The following is a 16,933-nucleotide window of genomic DNA, read 5'->3' on the forward strand; positions in this document are numbered from 1 at the left end:
TGGTTTTTCTTAAGTTTTGGAGTTTTGGGTGTCATTTTTTGGCTATTAGGGCTTGTTTAGGATTTAATTTTCATCTCTTCAAACTAATTATTTTCTATTTTGTGCAAATAAAAATGGCTTCCTCATCATCCTCACTTCCTAAAAAGATTGCTTTAAAACCCATTGTTTTCATGTTTCAAGGTACACCAAAGAAATCATGTTTTTAGGATAATTATTAAGAGATTTGAGATATTGAGTTGGGACACATAGACTGTAACACATTCCTTGTACTCTGCAATAAGCCTAAAGAGATGTCCCTGATGGTGTCAGCACTTATCAGATCATGGTTAGTGAATGTTGCATCACATCCCACATCTGTGCGGTCTTATGAGCTTATCATGGCATTGACAAAAAACTATGTCAGAGGAAAGAGTTGTTAAAATTGTCATAGGCGAGATAGCCTTGGACCTAAGACTGAGGAACATTGAGAAAGTATTCCATCTCTCTAAAGCGGATCAATATCTAAAGATAAATCATCATCAAGCAAAAAAATAGTATTGAGAGAATGAGAAGGCCACAAAGATAATACAATCATCATTTTTTATTGATAAAACCCCGATGGGACGCAAATCCAAAAAGGTAGACATGACTAGAGGGTAAATGAAGGATGACATTAGTTATGCCATTGTACTTTTGAGCATAATTATGGGTCTACCGGCAGCTGGGCATCTTCACATCAGAACATCCAAAATGTTGATTGATTGGACTACAATACTAAGAGAAAACTTAGATGAACAACTGGTAGGAGTCAAAGCCGACCCCAAGTTCTACATGACATCATATTTGGTGTACTTACTGGCAGCAAGGACAATTGACTATCCATGATTGCACAAGAAGGGAAGCATGCAAGATGCTAATGCTTGGCCCTGTGTAGTATATCCTCGGTTGGTAAAGAAAAAGCTCTCAGATCAGAGCAAGGAATTTTGGATAGTGAATGATGCTTTCATATTTGCAATCATCCAATTCATACAGGGTGATTATGCTAAGAAGATGTCATTAGAGGTAGCAAAAAGGATTATAGAGATTGGTGCCTATTAGATCTAGTTTAAAACATTCACTTACCTAAGGGTAGCTAGTACAATGTTGAATCCAAAGAAACTCCTGAGATATCCATCGAATAGGCTCATTTTATTAGAGATTGCAAGACAACTCACATCTGCATATGACAAAGTGAGAAAATAGCATAAGAAGAAATGGGTATGGCCTATTACTATGGGACCATTTGAGGTAAAGCAGAAGCAAGATATCATGACTTATGATTCAGAGTGGGATCAATATTCTTTGGAAGATTACAAATCCCATCATCCCTATTTTGGCAATATTGGTAGAGTTCAGCATTTGGCAGGGAAACAGTTTGTGCACAAAGATGCCATAAAAAACCATTAGATGAATGCAATAGATCTAGATGACTATGATATTTGAATAAGGGATTATTGTAGGATGAATCTATATTTGGTAGAGAATCCTTAAAGATAAAGGTCTCACTCAAGGTTGTTTAACAAGACACTCAAGATGTCTTGAATCCTTTGTATAATAGAGACAAGATATATGATAGGCTAATTATGAACGCAAAGTTTGACACAGATGAAAATGCAGATATAAACCACAAGACTAGGCACATAGTTCAGTTGACAAAGGACTAGATCAAGAAGCCTTTTAACCTCAACTCAATTCCTCAAACTATCACCTTTCAAGCCACAACACACCCAATTAAGGGTAAAGGTGAAAAATTTATACTACCAACATTCCCTTCCCAATCACTAGTTAGAACGGAAATGGTATATCAACATGACATGGATGTTGGGTACTTTAGAGCAAATAAAGACAAAGATAAGAGGAAAAGAGTGTCCCTAAAACAAGTTGAGCCTGAATCTGAAGAGCCTCAAGAAGAGGCGGTTCAAGCATCTGAGAATGAAGAGCCTCAAGGTGAAGAAGCAACTCAAGCTCGAGATAATACACAAGTACCCCCGCCTGAATAGGAACAAGAACAAGAACCAGAACAAGAAGCACAAGAGGTGACACCACTTTCTCATGAGGAAGAAGCCTCTCCTTCAACTACTAAGAAATCCAAGGTTGGAGCTATTGTGAAAAGGACAAGAAGGAAAAAGTTACAAAAGAGGGTTATTCCCATCCCTCATGTGCCTAAAACCATCCTTGACGTGGATGATGAAGAAGAAGATAATCTCCCCTTGAGTCAGAGAACTCATCTAGTCAAGGCTTCTCAAGAAGAGAGAAGAAGGAGCTCCATTATACGCCGCCATCCATTCCTAAGGAACCTATTCAGGTTATCATTTCTAAAGATGAGTAGTAGTAGTAGTGGATGGAAGAATAGGAGGGGCAAGAAACAAATGCCTTCAGCATATCCGATTTCAATTTTATGCTTGTGGGAACTGAAATGTTGGGTGATAAGATATGCGATACACCTACAAATCAACCTTTGGGAGAGGATTGGAACCAAATGCCACCTCTATCACAAGGTTTTCTAGTTACATCACCCCCACCATTTCAAGACTTGTCTTTCTTGGACAAAGGTTCAACCAATCCTCTTCCTCTTGTCATTGAAGAAAAAGAACAAGTTCAATACATGGAGAAGTGTCAGAACAGAGGCCAATCGATGAAGTATTAGAGGAGGGGCAGATACATAAAGAACCTCATCAAACTTCCTAGGATACAGAGTTAAAGAACTGTGGCTACAATGGATACAAAAACTTCCAATGTAGATCTCTATTAGAAGGAGAAGACTCTAGAAATGAGTGATAAGGGAAAAGGGCTTGCAAGGAAAACTACCTCTTCAGCCAAAAACATGTCTCCTATGGGCATTACACTAGCCTAGTTGAAGAGGGAGATTATGGTTAGACAAAAGAGGTAGTTGAACTTGACTGAAGAGGAGAGTATGGATGAGCTAGTGGAAGCCATCAAAAAGCTTGAGCCACCTATGGGTGATGCACAAACATTGGCCTTCGTAATGAAGAACCAAGATTAGGACTTGTTTGCACATATTGTCATCCCTCCTCCACATGTTGACATTGAGGATTTGACTCCTAGTTATTATCAGATCAAGGATGTCCTCTTAGGAAAGCCCTTGATAGACACTACTAAAGATTTGATCACTATGGGTGTGAAAGGGGCTTTTAAATAGATGGAAAGGTATGAGTCAGAATTGGTAACATTGAGGAAGCAAAATGAGCTCTTGTGAGGTTGTTTGCATGAAGTTGTGGGCCCCATTGACTTAGATAATCCAGAAATCACTCTTGTTGCGGCATTATAGAGGAGAGATAAGGAAAGTGTATAGTTAGATTCATTTTTGGGTGCATGTCAGAAATGACATGATAATTTTGAGGATAAAGGTGTACAAATTATACAGACTAATTTTACCCTATTACACCATGTTTAAACTAATGCAGATAAATTGGTATCCATAGTGGACTAGGATTTTGGGTTGATGGATGAGGTACATGTATGCGTGAATATGTGGCCTCTGTTAACACACACTCTTCAACACGGTCATTATTTGCGGATTCATCTTGGAATGAACATGAGATTGTCCACCCAAGATTTTTCCCTACAAGCTGACCTATTGCCTTCTATCTAAAGGGATTTTTCTTGTTAATATCTTCAGAATCAAGGTGCAAGCAACCAGACCCTCTAAGAATGAAGGATTTGATATGCAGCTAATCTATGTGAGAATGCAATGTAGTCTATGATGAGATATGCATTTAATCTAAGAACAAGTGAAGGAAACTAGATTAATCATATGCATATTATACTAAATGAAATTAAACTAAGGATGCAAATATATGCAAGATATGAGCAAATGTGAGCAAATGTGAGTATGAATTTCAACAGCACTTCGATAGCAATTCAATTCATCCTCTCAAAATGAAGAAATGAGGGTCTCTTAAATAGATTTTCTTTGAATCCATCAATGGTTGAGATCGATTTCAATCAACAGTCAGGATTAAAGATGAGGTTCAGTTAAGGTGGAAGATTCCCAAATTAAAGGGAGTTAACTAGCTCAGATCTGAGTGTAAGAGTTAGTCAGCTCAGATAGACTTTAGTGTGAAAGCAAGTGATCTGAGTCACTTCTAATTTGATCAGCAGTGAACTAAGAATTTCCATTTTTGAACTGAAGAGAAGAATTAGAAAGAATATTTAATTTAATAAAATGAGATATGCTCTCATAAATACCTTTTTTGTTTAATTAATTAGAGACACTTTTCTTATTTAATTAAATAACTTCATTTAATTAATTAGGAATGGTTTCCTATTTAATTAAATAACTTTGCTTAATTAATTAGAAATAGCTTTTCTATGTAATTAAATAATTTTGTTTAATTAATTAAAATAGGCATATTTAATAAATTAAATAAATTTAATTCCATAGTACATTAGCCTTAGGAGATAATTTAATAAAGTATGAATACGTTAGATTAAATTAAATTGAAATCAAATAGATTTAGTGTGGCTAATATGAGTGTGTACTATAGGGATTAAATAATGAGTATGATGAATGCAGATTAGGATTTTTTGTATCTAACAATTAAGTCAAGTAGTGAGTAGCAGAATGAGAATTGCCTATTAGAATAGGTCTTAGAATTGATCCAAATAGACCATAATTGGTATAATGGCAATGAGCCAATTTTGGGGTATTACATTTTTCCCCTCTTTGAATGAATGTGCGAGCAGCACGTTCAATTCAAACAAAATCAGAAAGCATGATGCGAGGATCCAAAAGACCGAGTTTGACCAAGGATTTGACCAAAATTGAGCATATTTGACTTGAGTTGACTATATCCAAAATGAGTTTTGAAAACATGAAGAATATAGAGTTGAAAGGATTCCAAGAATCACAAAGTATCTGAAAGATTTGGGCTGCACAAGCGTTCAATCATGTTGGTTCCCAAAATTCTAAAACATGTTTTTGAGGCACTTAGGTGTGTCAAATTTTGAATTCGTTCTCAAAAATGAATTTAGAACGATCAAATTAGCCAAGGGGTGATTTTCACGCAAATTGAAGCACTCCCAAGGGGTCATTTTCAATTCATTTGTGTTTCTTGTCCTTTAGTGAATTGAGCTCTGAGAGAGACATGGCAGTGAACGTGAGATATCATCATTTTGAGTGCTCCATACGACACAACTGGCAAGCAAACTATGGACCACTGGTGAGTCATCGATTTTCCACCTTTGTACTTCCATTTTTACGTAGTTTGAGGTCATTTATTGCATGTTTTAGCACGTTTTAGGAGTTGCTCAATCAGTCTTCACGCGAGACTGTCCTCTCTTGTGCGAAGTTGTTCTCTCCTCGGTCGAAGAAATAGGGTGTGTTGTTTCTTCGCACGCGTCGATGAGGTTTCTCACACGGGAGATACCCACCTCTCTCGCGAAGAAAGAGATTCTTTGCGCGCGAGAACTTTGTTTCTTGCGTGACAAGGAGATTCTTCGCATGGAAGAGGGAAACTTCATGCGAGATCAAGAGATCTTCACACAAGATTTGGAGATCTTCGTGCGAGAACCTATGACAACAGAGGTTAAAATTTTCAATTTTGTACGTAAAAATTGCATTTTTATTAGCTTTGTTTTGCCATTTCATTCCAGTACTGATCGTTTTCTTTTCGTTGTTGTTTGTGTGTGTGCAAGAGGTCTTCGACGATGTCACATTCAAATCACATTATCGACCATATGGAGAGTTGTTGTGGAGTCTTAATGATGCAGATCGGGCACATATCGCTCGATTGGGCTTGTCCTCGCTATGTCGGATCCCAGCCGTGATGGTGAATCACAACTTACTCATAGCTTTGGTGGAGCATTTCCATTCGGAGACGAACACCGTCCATCTACCAGTGGGGGAGATGACGATCACCCCAGAGGACATCTGGAGCATATTGAGGATTCCTTTCCATGGAGCCCAAGTGGTTTATGATACAGTGCCCCGAGTGGGTACAGAGGCACTTTCTGTTGTGTTTGAGAGGGAGCTGCAGAGAGGTTGAGCCATCAGCTAGGATGAGTTGATGCACACATATAGATAGACACACAGACTGGCATCTGTGCTAGCGATCTTCCTGAGTTGCTTTCTGATGCCTGACAAAGGACAACACGGGCTAGAGTGTGGATGGGGAGTTATGCTACGCCCGATGGTAGAGGTGCCTGAGATTTTTGGGTGGGGTTAGTGTATGCTAGCCCACTTATTCCATGAGATGCATGAGATAGTCTTCCATGAGAAGAAGACTATGGCCATTGGTGTTTATGTGTTATAGATCTAGGCATGGGAGCATCTTCCCATATGTAGGCTCATTCATGTGTATGTCCGAGAGCCGATGGAGCCATATATATGTAGATATCGGGGGAACATTACCCAGGTCTTCTTGGGTAAGACAAAGCACTGGAGGACATGTCTTGATGACCTGGTCTTTGTCATATCGTAGCCCTGGTGAGAGATGGAGGATTGGGATGACGCTCAGAGAGAGCTGCCCTAGATGTTCAGCTCGCAGCCACTGTTGGGCAAGACTATGCAAATCATAGAGTGGTTTGCGATTTCATGGGTGTGGCAGCAGTACGGCCGACCACAGGATATTTCTCAGGAGTATTGTGCCTACGCCAAGCTAGCGAGGGATGTAGGGCGGGGGTGGCCTCCACATATGGATCTAAGCCGTTCCATGATATACATGCGCAGCTTAGCTGCAGTTCAATGGGATTACCTTCTGGAGGTAGCAAATGCAGGGATGACGCTTGCCTATTGGGCTCATTTGATTAGCCATCCATTCCCATGATTTACTGATCTATTAGGGATGGAAGGTCAGGCATAGAGATAGGGGCCTCAACAGCAGGAGATAGAGCCACAAGTTCGACACCGAGTACAACAGTTGTAGATTCCCCCACGACAAATGGGATCAGACCCAGGTGTCGGGGGTAGTGGGACAGGACATGGTCGACGACAGAGGCAAAGAACAGAGGAGCAGGCCCTAGAATAGGAGGTTCCATAGCAACAGGCACCACAGCGGAAGGCACCTAAGATGCTTGATGAGGATATGCCAGATCAGCCTATGGCTGAGGTGCAGGACATAGTATGATGCTACCGAGAGCAGATTCGTTAGGCCTCCCAACAGTTGGGATATCTGCAGATACAAGTAGTTGTCCGAGACTCACAGCTGGTGGAGCGGTAGCAAGAGATAGATTGATGGAGAGAGCGCGCCGACACTACTGAGCAGAGGTCAGCGATGTTGCAGGATGAGGTGCGATTACAGTCAACCCAGGCAGCTTACTACTTTGCTACGTATTCGACAGTGATACCTGATGAGGCTCTCCAAGTTCTGTGCTTTTCACAGTATGCGCGAGAGTTGGGAGGTGCACGACCTCCTACTAGACGTGACATGCCACCACCTCCTCCTCCACCTGCGGCTCCTACTCCTGCTCCTCCTGTAGACGAGAGCACAGGGCAGAGTTAGATGTTGTGCATTTGGCTCTTGATTTTGATCGGCTATGTATTGATTGGTGTGCTAGCACCATTTTGTATCATCTCGATCGATAGCACTCGAGTAGTGCCCATTTTTGTACTGACCCATTTTTTGATAGATATATGTACGAGATCTTTGAGCCGAGTATCAATGTGTACATGTCATTGTCTGTGTATGTTTCACTTTGATATACATGAGATGTCAATATGATGATTATGAGATGTATTTTATACTTTGACATGAATGCGAATGTATTTTGATGTGTTGCGATGTGATGTGATGTGATTATGAGCATGTAGAGTAGATATTATAAGTATATGGATGTAATGCATATGGAAATGGACTGACATCTCATGTAGTGTTGCATATTTTTGCCTGACAGTGACAGGTAGTCTATTGAGGAGTGTCAATCGATGAATCAAATGCTTGTGCAGCTGTGTAGGAACCTGATATGTTTGAAGATGTCCCCAATCTTTCCCCACACAGGAGAGAAATAGAATCACAATCGAATTGTGTGCTTATGCATGTGAATTATGTAATGCAAGACTATATTAAATGCAACCCTAGGTCTAGTTACCAAGCCTCGACAATCTATCATCACTGGATATAGAAAAAAGCTCGTATGTTATACAATTCTCACTGACATTGCAATCATGGGAATATGAATAAAACATATGTTATAGGTTTGTCGAGATTAAATGTAAGCATTCGAGGCACAAGAAGCTAGAATGACAAGAACATTTGTCCCTTTTAATATAACAAGTTAACATAAGCATCAAAGCACAAACGATAAGATGACCAGAATGTTGCTTGCATGACAAGCACACCAAACACATGGGAGATCCATCTTATGCTAAGTATTTAGTATTTATTCTGTTCATAACAACCCTTATGTTCGTAACCTGAGACAGAAGTGTGCTAGGTATACTTGCAGTAACCCGTACGTTCACTTAGCATGATGAGTATCAGTATTTACTGTAGCATGAAGAGTTCACTCCAACAAACAAGGATAAGAACCAATGTTATTGATGCATCCATATAAAAGGAGTCGAGGTACACATGGCCATCCAATACGAGATGGAGGCTCTTATAGTGGACACCCCTTTTATAGGAATAGATCAACTTATTGGAACTAAACCATAGATAGAAAGTAAAGAAAAGATCATGCCCCCAGTCATTACTTCTCTAGTCAAAGATGATATCATCAAGTTGCTCGAGGAGATATGATAAAGAAAAACAAAGCAAACAAAGACAATGCTCAGCATATCCAAACAAATATATCATTTTTGAGTTCAATGGTTTTTGGGATTGATGTCAAGTGTCAGTTTCTAGAACATGTTTGAAAGAAATCTCTTCAGTAGGGTGACGACAGTAGGCAGACGCAGTCAGAATGACTAGTGACTGAGCTCAAAGAGGAAATCTTCACGATGAAGAACTTAAAGAGGACTAGGTGACAGTAGACGGACACAGCCAGAATGACTGGTGACTGATGCAAGAGAGATCTTCCATAAAGGAATCTGGAGAAGTGACCCAAGCAACAGTAGGCAAACACGGCTGAAACAACTGGTGACTATTGTGAAAGAGATTCTATGAGGAGAATCTTGAAAACGAGGTATAGTGGCAATAGTAGCCAAACGTAGTGAGGACCACTGGTGACTGTCATGAAGGAGATTTTATGAGGAGAATCTCAAAAGTAGTGACACTGAAAGGGAATGCCCTCGAGCTGTGACAAGACTCAATCCATGGATACATGAGTAGAAAGTAGGAAAAATAGAAAAGCGAAAGCATGAAAGCGACTGTACAAAATAGCCAGAAGATGCGCTGCAAGATGGAGCATTGAGAACAAGAGGTGCCTGTTTCCCAAGTTTTCACCTTCTTGACAAGATTTTATTTTATTTTCTACCATGATGCCTGTTTCCAGGTTTTCACCAATGGCACTTTTCCTATTTTTTCAATTTTTTGTATTTTTCTTTTTTTGATTTTTTTGTAATTTTGATTTTTTCAAATTTTTATGGTGTTACCAAGGTGCCTATTGCTAAGTTTTCACTAGGGTAACAATTTTTTTTAGGACTTTTTGATTTTTTTGATTTTTTTCAAGACATATAGATATGTACAAAGAGTTTACTGACACTAGATCAACTGTAAAACCATTTCAGGTGGAGAGTGTTGACAGGTTCTTTACGCACTTCTCCTACGGTTGTGGAAAATTGATAAGTGCCAGATCCATATACTACAGTAATGATGTAAGGATCGAGCCAGTTTGATTCAAACTTTCCTTTTTGGACTTGTTGCTGTTGATTCTTAGGGTTCTCTCTTAGGATGAGGTCACCCAGCTGAAAGTCACGTGGCTTGACCCTCTGATTGTAGCTTCCTACCATTCGTTGTTGATATGCTCATAGATGATCACATGCCAGTTGTCATTGTTCATCTAGTAACACAAGCTCTTGAAGCTGAGCTATCCTGTATTCATCATCAGTGATAAGGCTCTTCATAGAGATTCTCAAGGTAGGAATCTCGACCTCTATTGGAAGCACAACATCCACGCCATACACCAACACAAAGGGAGTCATGCCTGTTGGAGTTCTAATACTTGTCATATACACCTACAGGGTTGGATTGATCTGGAGATGCCAGTCTCTCCCTGATTTGCTGACTGTGCGATGAAGAATTTTGAGGATCGCCTTATTGGATACCTCAGCTTGGCCATTACCTTGGGGGTAATAAATGGAAGACCAATATTGTGTGATTTTGAATTTCTTGCATAATTCCTTAGGGTCTTTGTTCTTGAATTGTCCTCCATTATCAGTAATGATTGAGGACAGCACACCATATCTACAGATGATGTAGTTTGTGATGAAAAGTGCTACAATTTTGCCATCAGCAACTGTGAGAGGTACTGCCTCTACCCACTTTGTGAAATAATTTGTAGCCGTGATAATGAACTTATGTCCATTAGAAGAGGTTGGGTGGATCTGTCCCACCAAGTCAAAGGCCCATTGTTGGAATGGCCATGTTGTAGTAGAGGGAATTAGCTCTCTACCTGGAGCGTGGATGAGATTCCCATGTAGTTGACACTGCTTGCAGGATCTAGCATACTTGATAGCTTCTTGCACCATTTTGGGCTAGTAGTAACCAACACGAAGGAGTTTGTGAGCTAGTGTCAGGCATTGGAATGAGATCCGTAAATGCCCTTGTGAACGTTAATTAGTGCGCGTTTGGACTCTTTGGGTTCTAAACACCTCGGAAGTGTTTCGTCAAGACATCTCCTATACAGATAGTAAGCAATAATGACATAATGCGAAGCATTACAGATTAGGTAACATTTCTCATTCTGGGTCAGACCTTCCGGAATAGTTTGACTACAAAGGTAGGAATAAATGTGATGGTAGCGAGATGATTCTTGTCCTATAATAGAACAGATCATCTTAGAATTAGGGGTGTCATAGATTGGGCAGTGTAATGCTTCCACCAAGAACTCGTGTCGGAGATCATTTTCAGGCATTTGTAGCAGGGAGGCCAGAGTGGCCATGGCATCAACCGCTTTATTGTATGCTCCTGGAACTTGCTGGAAGGTGATATGTGCAAAATACTTCTTTAAGTCATCAACCATGTGCTTGTAAGGAATTAGTTTCTCATCCTTTGTTTGGTACACATCATTAACCTGGTTGATGAAAAGCTGAGAGTCACCAAAGATATCTAACTAATCCACTCTCCATTTAGTTGCAATTTTCATGCAATTGATCAAAGCCTCATATTCAACAATGTTGATTGTACAAGGAAACAAAATCTTGTACACTTTGGGCAGTGAGTATCTCTGTGGTGTAATGAAGAGTAATCCAGCGCATGATCCTTGTTGTGTGAAGGACCCATCAAAGAACATAACCCATGTGTGGTGTGTGAGTGTTAGAATCGACTCGTCTGGGAAATCAATGTTCATTGGCAAAAGACTTTGTATGGGTGCATCAGCCAGCTAATCTGCAATTACATGTCCCTTGATAGCCTTGCATTCAATGTATTGGATGTCAAACTCACTGAGTATCATAACCCATTTAGCCAATCTTCTTGTGAGAGCAGCCTTACTAAGCAAGTACTTTAGTGGGTCTATCTTAGCCACGAGCCTCGTAGTGTGGGCCAACATGTAGTGTCTCAACTTCTGGGAAGCAAAGACAACTGCCAAGCAAGCTTTCTCAATAATGTTGTAGTTCTTCTCATAAGAGACTAGTGTTCGGCTCAAGTAGTAAATAGCTCTTTCTTTGTTGTCATTGTCTTCCTGAGCCAAAAGGATTCCCAGAGTTGCCGAGATGTATAAAAGCAAAGGCTTCCCATGGATGGGAGGCATCAGGATTGGCAGATTGACAAGATATTGTTTGATCTATGTTAAGCTTTGCTCACAATCTTGGCTCCAATTGAATTTCACACCCTTATGTAAGGTCTTCGTGAAGGGTTGTGATCTATCCGCCAATTGTGAAATAAACCTGCGAATAGATTGAAGCCTTCTCTATAGTCCTCTCATGTGACTGATTTTATGAGGTGGTGGCATGTCCATTATTGCTTGTACTTTCTCCATATCTGCCTCAATTCCTTTTGTACAAACAATGTATCCCAACAACTTTCTTGATGTGACACCAAATGTGCATTTCTTAGGATTGAGTCGAAGACTGAAGTTTTCCATACGATCTAGGATGGGCCCCAAATCTTGTAGATGAGTATTGTGTTTGGCACTTTTGACCAAGGTATCATCAACGTAGTCCTCCATGGGTCTATGCATCATGTCATGAAAAATTGTAGTAATAGCCCACTGATACGTAGCACCAGCGTTCTTCAAACCAAATGGCATCACATTCCAACAAAAGGTTCCTCATGCACATGTGAAAGCCGTTTTCTCCTAGTCTTCTGGTGCAATTTTTATCTGATTGTATCCAGAAAAACCATCCATAAGTGAGTACATCTAATAGCCAGCCGTCATGTCCATGATCATATAAATATTAGGGAGCGAAAAGTTATCTGTAGGACATGCCAAGTTAAGATCATGGAAGTCTGTACAAACCCTGATAGATTTATCGTGCTTGGAAACTAGAACAATATTGGATATCAATTCAACATATTCAATTACACAGATGAAACCAGCTTTTAGAAGTTTCTCCAATTCTTCTTTGACGAGCAATGCAACATGAGGATGCATTTTTTGAAGCTTCTGTTTAACTAGTTTGATGCCTGGTGCTATGGACAAGTGATGCATGATAAGATCAAGATCCAATCCTGGCATGTCAGTGTATGTCCAAGCAAAATTTATTTTCTTTTCTTTGAAAAAGGCAATGAATTCTTCCTTTTCTTCAGGTGATAGTGACTGTGCCAGATGTATCATATGAGGATGTTCTTTTGTGCTAAGGTTAATTGGTTGCATCAACTTAATCGACACTGATGATCTCTCCTGAAAGTGACTGGGAAGTGCATCAAATATCTCATCCGTGGGTGCCTCAGAGAGTTTTTCACCCTTGGATACGCCTTTTTTTTTTACTTTTTTGGGTTCTGACACTGCCACAATGTGGTTTTCACCATCAGACCTTTTGCATTTTTTCTTTTTAATTGTATGAATGAGATATTTGATGTCAGCCTCAATCATGTTGATACTCTGCTCAATGGTGGAAGACGTTACAAGTTTGTTAGCGTTTAGGTAACATGCCAGAGCATAGTCATTCTGGAATGTGGGGACTTTGCTAGATGCATTAGGGTTCTAGTCTATAAGCTCAGGATGTGTGAGTGAGAGAGTAGTGGTTGGTTCAATTGCATTCACAGTATAGTCATTAAGTGCTTGGACCAGCAATTTGAGACCTACGACAACCTCGTCCACAGGTGTGTTCAAACACCTTGGAGTACGAGCATTAGTAATTGATGACTCTAGGACACTAGTTGGATCAGACCCATGTGACCTAACCCTAGATGTTTCACCCACTTCGATTTGGTTTTCATAGAAATGCACTTGGTCAATGTCTTTTTCAAACTCATATTCCTTAGAATTAGTGCTACATGGCGAAAGATTATAGAACTCCCCAATGGTGATAGGGACATACTCACCTTCATCCGTTGGGTTCTTACACAAATACTCAATACGGAATGACTGACTAGATTCTCCCTTTTTTGAATGATATTTGAGTTGCTTAGTATTTTCCTTAGAAGAGTCACTAGTATCATCCATAGTGCTAACACGTAGCACAAAGTCATCTGGCTCAGCAAAGAATTTAGTGAGATCATAAGGAATAGGATGAGGATAGGAATCCTCATCATTAGATTCTTCCTCTTGAGTATTTGACTCAGCATGTGACTCATTTTTAGATAAACTCTCAGGTGTTGGTATGAATTTATTTGGTCCCAAATGAAAAGGAACCTTTTTAAATCCTAGGCCAGTTGTATTACAGTTACTTCGAGCTCTTTCTTTGATAGGATCAATTAGGCCATTGTTATTGCACCCAATAGGGCCAACTCCTTTGTAACCAAAATGCTTCATAAGCCTAAGACCAAGCCCATATTTCTAAGGAGTGATTTCTCGAGCTTGCTCTATTAGGTCCACTGGAGCCTCTTTTCTATAAAGCCATGCTGCAATGGCTCTATTTTCACTTTCATCCCTTGACAAAAGCACCATTATACTTGGTCTAAGGTGTCAGCATGAACGACTTATGTGCCTCTGAAGGTCTCCCATAATGTCGAGGAGACTTTGGGAGAGATGTTAATGAGAGCACTGGTTCAATTTAGTACTCTCCCATGCTAGTTTCTTTTAGTTTGAATGATTTTTTGATTTGTTTCATCTTATTGTCATGATAATCAATGGATTCACGGTTAGAAGGGATGAAAGTTTCAGCAGCCTTGAGCATATTACAGGTCTAGCTAGTAGTGGCAGGAATAGTAACTTCAGAGCCATGAAATGGGAACCTGATGCATTGGTGGTATGAGGATTGCATAGCATGCATCTCATGTATCCATGGCCATCCTAACAGAATGTTGTAAGCCAAGGGAATGTCAAGCACCTAACAAGTGACATCCCTTTCAACAAGACCGACATGAATGGGTAAAACCACAAGACCTAGAGACTTTTGTTCCACTTCGTAATACGCTTTGATAGTGATCTTACGTGGAGGATCAATAGAGTCCTCAGAATAATTCAATTGTCTAAGGAGAGTAGGACAGACAATATTTAGGCCAGCGTCGTTATCAATGAGTACCCAACAAACATGTATCTAAAGGATCATAACCTCGATATGTAGGGGTTGATTGTGTGGGTGACTCAGCGAGTTATCATTGTCCTTGGAGAAATTCATGAGATAAGGCGAGGTCAGGTGACCTACCAAAAATGCATTGATGGTAGTTCAACTCCCAGAAATGCTTAGAGAAGGTCAAGTTTCTATTTTTAGAGTTTCCAGTGACTCTTAGATCCTCTTTCAACTTCCTTCTTCTTATCTATTGTTTCTTTCTTTGCTTTAAGACATGTAAAGGCTCATGCACCCATTAATTGATATAAACAAGGGTGGAGTCCTACTTAGCACCATTTAGAGAGTCAGTTTGTACATAATTAGATATTTTTTATTGGTTTAAAAGCATATGCTTGCATTAAGAGATCTCTTACTCTTAACACAAATTGAGGGGATGATTTCTTATAAATTTAAGAATGTAACATGTATTCCAAGCTATTATTTTGATGCAATAATATATGTTATTGGTGCTCTCATTGTGAGTGTAGTTATTCTTGCTAGAGTGTGTTATTTTTTGTGAATCCTTATTCATGATAATAATGGAGCCAATAGTTTTGTTGTGTTCATTTGATAGTGCGATATTTTAGTTCTAGAGTTTGTCGCATGTTGACAAAATTTTCTGATGTACCAAGTTGGAGAAGAGATCACCCTATTGTTCCTACATAGCTTCTTATCTTGCATGGGCACACTTTCTGTGGCCTTGTGATTTGATATGAAGTGAGACATCTTTCAATTTTTACTAACTTCCCATTGACAATTGCATCAGTGGATTTGAGGAAGCGTTGCTTATACTTTCATTGGTTTCCTACCAAATCATTTCAATGATTTAACTCACAGACGAGTCGTTACCATGGTTTATGTATGTTAGGAATTTCCCTCTCATGTTATTTTCTTTCATCTTACTTTATCTTTGTTATTTTCTTCGCTAACACTTGGTTAAACTAGGAATTCATATAGTTGCATTGTTAGATTGCATTCATTTAAAAATAGAAAATACTAAAAACATATCTCTTTTGTGGTTAATTCTGAAACAACAAGAAGATTGAATATCTTATCCAAAATTGGTCAGAACCAACAAAGGCCTTCTTGTGAAAAAACACATTTATCTTCAATTGAGTAGATTCCAGTAAGTCACAAGATCACCCGGAACTTTGGAGTTGATCCCAGATTAGCTTTTCAAGAGTGGAGTTTGAAAGGATTCTTGTTGTTAAGCATCGTGCAAAATGACAGCTCAACATAAACATGTGTTCCTAATTCATGTTTTTGTAATATAAGTTTCACATTGATTTTGGGTTTTAATTTTTGAGGCAAGTATTACTATTAATTTGTATCACATAATGCATTAAATATTATTTTACTAATGTTTTATACCCTTGAAATTTTAAATTTCACATGTGCAAAGTCACTTATAATTTTTAGGGAAAATGTCCCACGAAACCAAATTCCTTCTCAAAATAATTGGAATCATGGTATGTATTACCATTTTGAAGACGAGGAGTTTCCAACCTATATACATTAACCATTGCAAATGCAACTCACTAGCATGTAGAAGATTTCTTTTTGTCTAACACATTAGTGCATTCAATGTGGAGCTTCCATTGCAGATAAGAAGGTTTCTTTTATTGCAATGCACCTATGAGTTTGACATGACAATAATTAATATTGTTATAGTATTGTTTTATATCTTTAGGCTCCTAGTCACTAGTGTTGTCCCCTTTGCCTGTTCTTATTGTTATTTTTCTTAATGTATTAGAAGGTTTCTTTTGTTACAATATGATGAGTCCAACTTGACAGTAATTTTATAAGCTTGCTAGAGTACTATAAAGTCAAATTTGAATCTCAACATACATCATTAATTTGTTTGCATCTAAGATTGAGTTTAAACACAAGTTTAAAGTTTGTTTGCACCATTTAATGCTTAGAGTTGATTTTGAAAAAGTTTAAGTTGTTAAAGAAGCAAAGTAATGGATTGCCAGATACGCTAAAACCAATCACATACGATTCCCAATTATTCAACTCAACATTCTAGTCCCTAAGAGGATTCATAGTTCTTTCAAGCTTAATTCTACGCTCCTCGAGGATCTTGATAATGTTGAGGCCATAGTCATGGTAACAAAGATTCTTAGAATTAGTAGCCCTTTGCTTGATCCTATTGATCTCTGGAACTTGAAGGTGGAGACATGGAAAAATCTTCTTCAA

Source organism: Cupressus sempervirens, chromosome 5, assembly GCF_028749045.1.
Source record: "Cupressus sempervirens isolate cs-2001-9-10 chromosome 5, ASM2874904v1, whole genome shotgun sequence".
In the NCBI taxonomy this organism is placed as follows: Eukaryota; Viridiplantae; Streptophyta; class Pinopsida; order Cupressales; family Cupressaceae; genus Cupressus; species Cupressus sempervirens.